Genomic DNA, 9,971 nt, shown 5'->3' with positions numbered 1-9,971 from the left:
TTTTCCACAAAACCTCACCTAATCCCAGAAGGGAGATTCTAGTGCATTCACAGGTCTTGCTCAAACTCAAGGTCACTCAGGGCAGGGGCCAATGGTTGTCTCCAAACTCTGCCTCCCACAAAGGATTTGGAATCCAGCTAGAATTTAGTCATAGCCATAATTCCAGCAATGTGGACCAGGGTAAGCAAAAGCAAGCTGAGAGAATCAACACTTTTTAAATCCACACAATCTCTTCAAATATTTGGCAAGATTGGTTTCCAGATCTGTGTGGGTGGATCATGAGGAGAATAAAGGGGTCTCTTGCTCAGAGACTTCAGTTGGTTTAGAGTGCTCTCCTACTTCTCTCCAAATTCTTACTAACCTGGACTCTTCCACAGTAGAGGAGAGAGGCCATACTTCATAGCACAGCGCTGGCCCTATTTGTGGGGAGACACCAGGTTCCTCCAGAAAGACAGTTTCATGGTCCCTACTGATGGATGTCTGTGACAGATATCACACACACATACAGAGCCTCTCTTTATAATGGATACACAGAAGTATGCAAGTTTAATACCTATAGAGGAACAGAAATGACACGGGACACAAATGCAACACTAAAGTGAGGGGGGGAAGGGGTAGAGAGACATGGGATGAGATCACAGTCACTTGTGAGTGACTCCTTTGGTATTGAGACATGAGACAGTTGACTCATCACTAAAACTGCATATCAAGTAAACCACCAACTTGGGAAGACAGGTACATGGCAGGACTGAACTTAGGAGAGGGGCAGGGCCTGGAGCTTGTCCCAGAGTTCAGACACTCAAAGATGTCTGGGCTCGAGAGTGTCTGGTCCGTGCTTCTGTAACACCAGGAGAGGGGCCTCTTCTGGGCAGCCTCCCTTCTCCTAACACTAGATGAGGAAAGAGTCCCTGGCTGCAGGAAGCCAGGCCATCAAGCCTGGGTCTTTGGATACAAACAGCAGCACTACACACCACTGCACCCACAGCCAGCTTCCCTGTCTATAAGCACCCACCCTGAAAAGGGATTTCCAACAGAGAGCCAGAGAGTCCAAGGAGGTGGGAGGAGCCCCAGTGGTGGGATCTGAGGGAAAGGAGGTGGTGGAAGAGCAGATGTGTCCCATGGGTCCTCCTAGGCATCATGAAGATTGCCATCGCTCAGTAGCACCTTCTTGCCAGGTTTGAAGGCTAGCATCCCAAGGTAGGGGCAGTTGGCACAGCGGAAAGCATCACCCAGGTAGCAGTTTCCACAGGCTGACTTGGGCTGGGCATTCTTCTGTTCCTGTAACTTCTCTTTTTCTAGTTCTTCTGCAAGGCCACAGGTGCAGTCCTTACAAGCCTTTCTCTTTTTTTCTTTCCCCACCAGAAGTAGCCCCTAGGGAAGCAGGATCTGTTTTTTTTCAAATCTTCTGGATCCAGTAGCTCATCTGAGTCAATGAGATCCATGCTCTCGTCCTCCATGTCATTGGCAGAGAGGGTCCAGAGCTTGGCAGTGGCAGGGTCCACAGCAGGTTTCACCAAAGGAGACTTTTTGGTGATAGAAAGTTTAAGCTGACTGGAAGAACCCACTTCAAAATTTGGCTTTTTGCCTGTGATCTGAACAGAGAGCAGGCTCTCACTGTTGCAGCCCAGGTGTCACTGGATAGACTGCTTCTCCTCAGGACTCAAGGACTCTGGCTGCAGCTCTTTTACTTCCACAAGACCAGAGAGAGTCAGAGCTGAACACAGTTTAGACACTGTCTTCACTTTGCTATCTTTATCTACAGCTGTCTCTACTGGTTCTTTCAGGAAAAGACATCCCCCAGGCCTAAGGATGTGGGCCATCTCAGCCAAAACCTCGGCACTGTGCAGAGTCACACTTCCTGGGACTACACCTGACAAGATAAAGTCAAAGCTGGATTTCTTGTGGGCAAACCGTAACAGGTGGCTCATGTTCTCCACCAACACTTGGCCTTCATCACCAGTTAACACTTGAAGTTTATCTGTTGCGACCCCTTACCCGCAAGGAAGACACAACTCAGGAATCTTCTTTCAGCAGTTTATTCAGGCCCTTGATATTTCTTCTAATCCTCTCTCGGATGCCCCTCCCAGCCTTAATAAAGCATCTCAAGCCCCAATGCGAAGCTGCCACGTGAAACTTTCTCATAGGGTGTTGAAAAACCATGCGCCAACTCTCCCAAATAAGGAGTTGTTTGTCACAGACCACAGCGGAGCCAGCGCCATCTTCTAATGGCGACCATAATCTGCAGAAGCGGCTCACCACATTTATCCACCAGATCTTTCAGAGCCTCCACAGGGAATGACTTATCCCAGACCACTGCCACAGCCTGGCCAGCTGAGATCCCAAAATAGGCCATTCCTCCAGTGTTGACAGAACCTAAAAGCTTCAGAGATGCAAACTTCTGAGAACCGGGACACAAGGTCACAAGAGTTGGCTACCAGGTAGAACTGGGTCTTGGACTCCATGGCCTGAGCTCAGGTATTTGCCACCTCAGCGATCAGTGCCCGGGGATGACTGAGTGACAAAGGAGACAACCCAGGAAGGGGAGGGAGCCACAGCATCAGGAGCCCAGGCAAGTAGGTCCAGGGCTGGGCTCGGCCCCTCACACCTGCTTCCCAAGGCATAAGGCCACCAAGGCCAGCGCCTCCGGGGTTCTCCACGGAACAGCCTTGGCTACATTCCTACCTAGGCACGAGGCTGGAAATAGGAAATGGGCTAATTTTATTCTTTTATGCTTTGTTATACTTAGAAATTAAACACAAAACACAAAAGTAATTTTCAGTAATCTCAGAAAAATATTTTCGCATAATAGCAGGCATCAAGTTGAGCAAAAGCAAACTCTTTAACTTAGAAAACTGTCAGCACAGTACAGTCTGAATTACCAAGGGCAAAATCCCAGAAGCTATGAAGGATTGAAAATATGTCAATTTTTGTTATCCTACTTGTTATCACACATTTCGAATTGCCTAAGTTTTCATTAGAAAAACAGAATTCCGATATTTTATTTCATGACCATGAATATCTGTAGGAGTTTCCATATTAAATAACCGAGGGCAGCCATGTTTAAAGGCAGAAAAATTAGGTTGCATGTGAACATTTTACATGTAGTGACAGTTTTTTCAACAAATGTCCCTTTATCCTACTATAAATTAGGACATTTATTTCATAATCAAAAGTATTCTCTCTAGATATATTTAAGAGAGAAAAGGTTTCTAGCTATACATTGTCAGTAGATTTGAAACAGGTAGTTTTGAAACCTGATTTATTCTTTGCTTTCAGGAATATATTTTCATATGTATTCAATATTACAAATGATGATTAGATTCCCAATGGAGTCTGAAAAAGAACTAAAGATATCAAACAAGGAGTTAGTTTATATCTACAATGACAAAGTAATTTGGAATCTTAATTTAAAATTCCAGAATCCACTTATATACTCTCTTTCCTTCTGCCTAGCCACACATTACCAAAAGTATTCTGGTATTCATGAAAGAATTATCATATTTGAGTCAAAATCATATAGGTTTTAGCAGAGTTTTGTTAACCTGATTAGTCCCTTGCCAGGGCAGAAATCTGTTGATCACATATGAAAAGCAGGGACAATTATGGTATGACATGGTTTGGACCACAATTCTCCATTTTTTTTCTTTTTCATTTTGTGCTTGCTCTGAGTTTTCCAAACCAAAAATCACTATACAGTTGTGTCAAAGGATGACCTATAGCAAACATGCCTTAAAAGCTGGAGCTGGTGTATTGCTCTGAAGATAGATGAAAGTTCATCTCCCCTCGAGTGTTTCACTAACATGCCACTATAGGCAGGCTGGAGCTTGCCCATCCCCTCCCAGAAACAGATCTCCTTAACTTTCCAGGAAGGCTCACTCTCTCTCCCCAAAGAAAGAGGGACAGATGAGACAACTGCCCAATATAACCTCTGAGTCTCATAAATTCTAGGTCCATCTTTATTACAAGTACACGGTAACATCAGGCTCTCACCCTGTTATCCTGTGGGGATTGTGTGTAATGATCTGTTCTTGGATCCAGAGACCTTGTGCATCCTAACAGAACGTGATAATAAATATATAACCTGAGCAACAGCTCACACCTTTCTCTTGGGTGAAAAAAACAAAGGATTTGTTCAGCAGGCATTTGCCCAGCAGGCATCAGCCCAACCCCAGAAGACAATAAATATTTCTCATGTCAGAAGGGTTTTGGTTACACTAGTCACCCTTCCCAATGGCTAATTTAGAGCAGAAGCTTAATATGGCTGAAGAAATCCAAGAAGTCATACAAGTTGGCAGTAGTTCTGTGAATAATTTTCCTCCTGAGCAAACAATTTTCCTCCTTAGTCATACTAAGAGAGATTTGAGATTTTGTCAGAGGAGGGTGTTGCACATGAATGTGCAGCGTACAATGTTGTGACCACTGGAAGCAACTCTGAGAAGGAAACAAACATACTGAAAATGAAAGAACAAAGGAATAGCAAAAGATGATGTTCTCATTGACATTTTTAAGTTGCTAAACCCATCCTAAACTCCTTCCTTTGTATCTCTTGCTATATATTCAATAATTGCATACCCTTATTTTAAATTTTTTTGGGGTCTATTTAGAATTAAAATAATTCCAGTAACATAAGAATTTACATCAAAGAACTATGATAGAAATGAAACGAGTGATAAAGTAACTCAAATCAAATCTAGAGGATACCCAGGTAAACAAAATAAACAAAACTATTTGTTGCTGCTATTCTTCCATGACTGCTGCTGCTACACAGCCCATAGGGAACATCCTAGATCCATCTGGTTGTTGTGTCAAAATTATATAGGTTTGAGCAGAGTGGTTTACTGTGGGACAATTTGTGGGAACATGTGGAAGAGAGGGGTTTTGAAACATCAGAAAAGATATAATGAAATACATTGGTTGATGACAGGAACATTAGTATAAAATACAAAATGGGTGAAAATTTGGAGTTGTTGCTCTCAAACAGAAACTCTTCACACTCTTAACAATCAATTATTGATGTCCACGCCTGTATGAGTTTGTCAGGATGAACTAAACTACTATGTATAACCACAATGTTCTAATAAAAAATTACTTAAAATTCCATAAGCCTTTGATTTTGTGAGTTATATATATTAGTATTTCAGCATTAGAATTCAAAACAAATACATTTTTAATGTACTTGATGAATTCATTTGTCTAGTCTTTAATTTAAAAAAACATGTTTTATTTAACCTACTATATAAAATTGCTTTCTTCCAAAATAAAAAAGAAATATTGAAGAAAGTGACATTGTTTACATTTTTTTTTATTTTGAAAATCACTTTAATGTATGGATTCTCATATCTTCTCATTCAAACTGTTTTATGTTTGTTTGACTAAAACATGAAGAAAAAGTTTTGGCTCTGTACAAACATTAAGTTGGAAAAGGGAAGAATTTAGTAATAATCTTTTAATATGTGTGTGGATTTTTTGAAACAACACAAAAGTTAATAATTGATTTATTTGTTAAGATTGATTGCAATGAAGAAATCAACCAAACAAAATCCGCTTAAACAAGAATTAATAGCAACAATTAACAAACATGAAATCTGTTGATCTGTCTTGCAATCAAATTACCTTTTACTAATGCTCACTTTCATAACATCATCTGGTAGATATTTGGAAAATATTGGCTAACTGGGCTGGTAATCTACAAATCAATACATTTCATCATCCATTTATTAACATCACAGTATGCTCATCAGAATATTATCTAGATATTAGAAAACTGTCAAGTTCACAGTGGCACACATGTTTTTCCAGCTTTATTTTTTCTTGAAAGTTTGAAAATTATCATTGTAACAACTATCATCAGCTATTATTTAAAATGATAGATTTATGTTATTAATTTTTGAGACAATATCTGTCTAATCTCTGTGAACATTTATGATGCATCTGTCAATTAGGTTTTTAGATAAAATAGTATTCCACCAAAGATGCAGGTAGTTGCCCTTTCATCTTAACAATTGCATCAGCATCTAAGTAAGATGCTATCTTAGTAAAATACTGATGCAATTGTTAAGATACACAGGCATCTAGCTACCCAAGTTGAGAAAATCACACACAAACCTGTAAGAACTCGTTTCATATGCAAGTAAAGTTAGGATTCCATTTCTAGGGAAAGGGATATGTGTCTTTATTCAAAAGTATATGCTTTCTACTGATATATTCCAATGTATTTTTAACTGCTAATAATAATGAAGTATTCATTTTTACAATGGTTTAAATCTTAATTTTCATTTTTACATGCCTCCAAAGATCCTTTTCAAGGTATTCATTGAGATGTGAAGAACTTATTTAAATAATTCATATGCAAGTGTGGATGTGACTAAAAAACACTGGATCCACCATAGAGTAAAATCTCCTTCTTTAACTTCTTTAAGGAAACCAATGATACAAAAGTGGAAAATTTATAATGTATGTTCTTACTTTGCTTTGTCAAGATATGAGACATTTATAAAGGATTAAATGTACATGTATGCACATAAGATAGCAGATTCCTTTAGTCATTTTTTTTTTACTGTTGTAACCAAAAGATCTGACTAACAGTTTTAGAGGAAGAAAAGTTTATTTGGTGGCTACAGCTTCAGAGGTTTCAGTTCATAGATGGCCAGCTCTATTCTTCAGGGCTCAGGGTAAAGAAGGAAATCATGGTGGAAGAGTGTGGTGGAGGAATACAGACAAGGACATAGCCACCAGGAAGCAGAGAGAGAATATTTTACTCATCAAAGAATAAATAAAATCCAAAGCACACCCACAGTGACCCACTTCCTGTCACATCCTACCTGCCTACAGTTAACACCCAGTTAAACTCTAAGTGCATTAATGCATTTTTAATTTAATCATTTCACTCTAAACTTTTTTGTATTGTCTCACATGTAAGCTTTTGGAGAATATCTCATACCTAAATCATAACACTCTGCCCCTGTCCCCCAAACTGATGCCCATGTTACAATGCAAAACACTTTTTACTTCATTTTAAAGAGTCCCCATGTTGTTAACAATTCCAGCAGTTTTAAAAGGGAAATTCATTTCCTGGAGTTCATACCTCAAAAAAAGAAAAAAACCAACAAATAAATGAACTCACACTACATATTAAAACCTTAGAAAAGGAAGAACAAAACAACAGCAAATATAGCAGAAGACACGAAATAATTAAAATCAGAGCAGAAATCAATGAAATTGAAACAAAAAAAAAAAACATTGAAAAAATTGATAAAACTAAGAGTTGGTTCTTTGAAAAAATAAATAAGATCGACAGACCCTTAGCCCAAAAGTTTAAATTGAAAGTCTCCTCTGAGACTCAAAGGAAACTCTCAAATTGACCCCTTGTAAAAATCAAAAGCAAAATTATATATATATATATATATATATATATATATATATATATATATATATATATATATATATATTAGTATATTATGGCATATAGTAAACATTTCCATACCAAAATGAAGAATTAAGGCCATGAAAAGAAGAGATGGGACCAAAGCAGAAGCAAAATCTAGCTGGGCAAATCCAGCATCTGGAGCACATGGCATCAGAATATTCTCTCTAAATGGTTTGTTTAGCTCCACTCCTATGCTTGTGCTGGTTATAGTCACATGGTCTATGTGTTGGCTTATCTGTGCTCAATTTCTGCATATTTCCTTAGAAAACATTCCACAGTATCGACATCTCTTAATATCAGAGGTCTCCACTGTTTCAGATTCATTCTTAAATCTCCATGCATCCCTCTCTCAGGGGAGACCTACAAGGTCTGATCCTGATGCACTTTACTTCACCTCCCACACCTTCCTTTGAAATGTTGGTGGAAATCTCCATGGTATCCTGACTCTTGCACCCTGCATTCCTATAGAACCAGAACCACAGTGTTGATGCCAATGTTTGCAACCATCAGGAGCAGTAGGCAAGCTCTAGGGATGATCCTAAACATTGATTACAAATCATTTTCCTAATTTGCCTGAATACAATCATCATAAAAAGTCAGGGTATTAATCATTATCCACAAAAGTAAAGATAAATTCTGTCTTTAATATAGTGTCTTGTAGGTATTTTTTTTGCCTAATATTACTTATTTTTCAAATTTATTGCAAGTAATGCCAGCAATTTTAATCTTGATAGTGATTTAACTTTGAAGTCCAAATTTTTCTTTCACACATTTTATACAAGTTATGTCAGGTTAATTTGTAACCTGAAATTTTGTAGGTGTTCATCTATTTGAGAAATCTACCTATGTTATGAAACCAAAGCAAAATAAAGACACTATATTGTAGATTATTGTACACAAAACAACTGTATTTTGGTCATCTTTGTTTTCAGTTTTTAAAAAATTTATCTAAACATCTTCAATTTTCTTGATTAAAATGATTGTAAATATGTATTGTATTAATAAACAGCTTAATGATCACCTTGTTTACATTTTAACTTATGAGATTCTGTATAAGATTTTTTAAAGAAAAAAAAGTAAATTTGCCAAGTGCACAACCACTATTCTGTATTTAATTAAAGGGAACCAGAAAAAGAGAGATTTCCCTGATAGAGATTTAGGAATTCTGTGAAGATGTGTCTGGTTTTTGACATTTAGTGTGTGGTACATTGACATTAACTTGCATTATGAAATGGCTTTAAAAGTTAACATTATAGATTCCCAAGAAACAGGGATGTAGAAAATACTTCAAAGAAATGGAAAAATAAAAAGAATAACAAAGAGTAAAGTTAAGCCTTAAAGACATCTCACAATAAAAAAGAGTAAGAAACAGTGAGGGACAGAGAGAGAAAGGAGATATTGGATAGCATATATATTGAAAATTTTATCTCATTAAAGTTAAGTCTGAAACATAACACTTTGCATTTTTCTTTAAAATCAATATTATTATTGCAAATATGCTTGACTTGAAAATCTCAGTAGAATGGTGCCATTGCTTTCTTTTTACAAAGAGGCTAATTAGATTCCATAATTAATTGAAACCAGCCTTAGGTCTTCTTTGAGTATGCAGAATGTGGCAGAAATGATGGTGTAAAACTCCTGAGCCGGTGAGGAGATCGTTCATTTTCTTATAATATAAATAATATATGTGAGGAAGCCCAGCATGGATCAAATCTCTTTGAAAATGAATGACACATGGACAGATTCGGACATCCTAAATGTTACCATAGTCAGTCCCTTACATGGATACAGAAGCATGAAGAAATGAGAATGAAAATTGCAGACAAATTACCCATCAGATCAAAGATTTGAGAAAATTAATTAATCATTATTTTAAGCTACAATTTTTTTAAAAAAATTATTGTTTTTTTATGTGGTGTTGAGGATTGAGCCCAGTGCCTCACACATACTTGGCAAACATTCTACCTCTGATCCACAACCCCAAGCTACAATATTTTTGATTTATTTGTTTTGCCTCAATGCATAACTGACACACTGAAGAAAGTGGGTCTCTTTCTGTTCCCTACCCTATTTTTTCAAATTCATACATGTCATATCCCAACTATATGGTTTGATAAATATTGTGTAGGGTAATCCAGAGTACTTCAAATTAGCAATGGTAGTAACATTTTTTTTTTTACTTACATTCTATATAAATGTACAATAAAATATTATTAAGTTTGATTTTTTGGTAGAAAGAATACAGAATATAAAGATATAAAAGCCAACTTATAAAAACAAATTGGAGAAAAATTCATTAGCTAGCTGATTGGTTAATTCTGGTCAAATTATTTCAAATCGCAAGGTCGTCATTTCCTAATTTGTGTAAAAACTAACTTTAAGATAGGTAATCTTGCCAAGATCATTGTAATGTCATGTGTAACTAATTAAAAAAAAGATAGGTAATCTTCATGTTTTTGAAGACATATATTAAAATATATATATATGTATATGTTCAAGTGTCTATTCATGTATATTTGAATATATATTCATGCATATTTGAAGA

The 9,971-nt window shown here is 37.0% G+C and overlaps 1 pseudogene; it reads right to left on the bottom strand.

Moving 5' to 3' along the window:
- Nucleotides 1–1,046: 1,046 nt before the first annotated feature.
- Nucleotides 1,047–2,353, bottom strand: LOC143411679 (anamorsin-like; annotated as a pseudogene).
- Nucleotides 2,354–9,971: the final 7,618 nt, after the last annotated feature.

Source organism: Callospermophilus lateralis, chromosome 12 (genome assembly GCF_048772815.1).
Source record: "Callospermophilus lateralis isolate mCalLat2 chromosome 12, mCalLat2.hap1, whole genome shotgun sequence".
In the NCBI taxonomy this organism is placed as follows: domain Eukaryota; kingdom Metazoa; phylum Chordata; class Mammalia; order Rodentia; family Sciuridae; genus Callospermophilus; species Callospermophilus lateralis.
The sequence above is the reverse complement of the archived record's forward strand: the minus strand, read 5'-3'. Positions and strand labels throughout refer to the sequence as shown.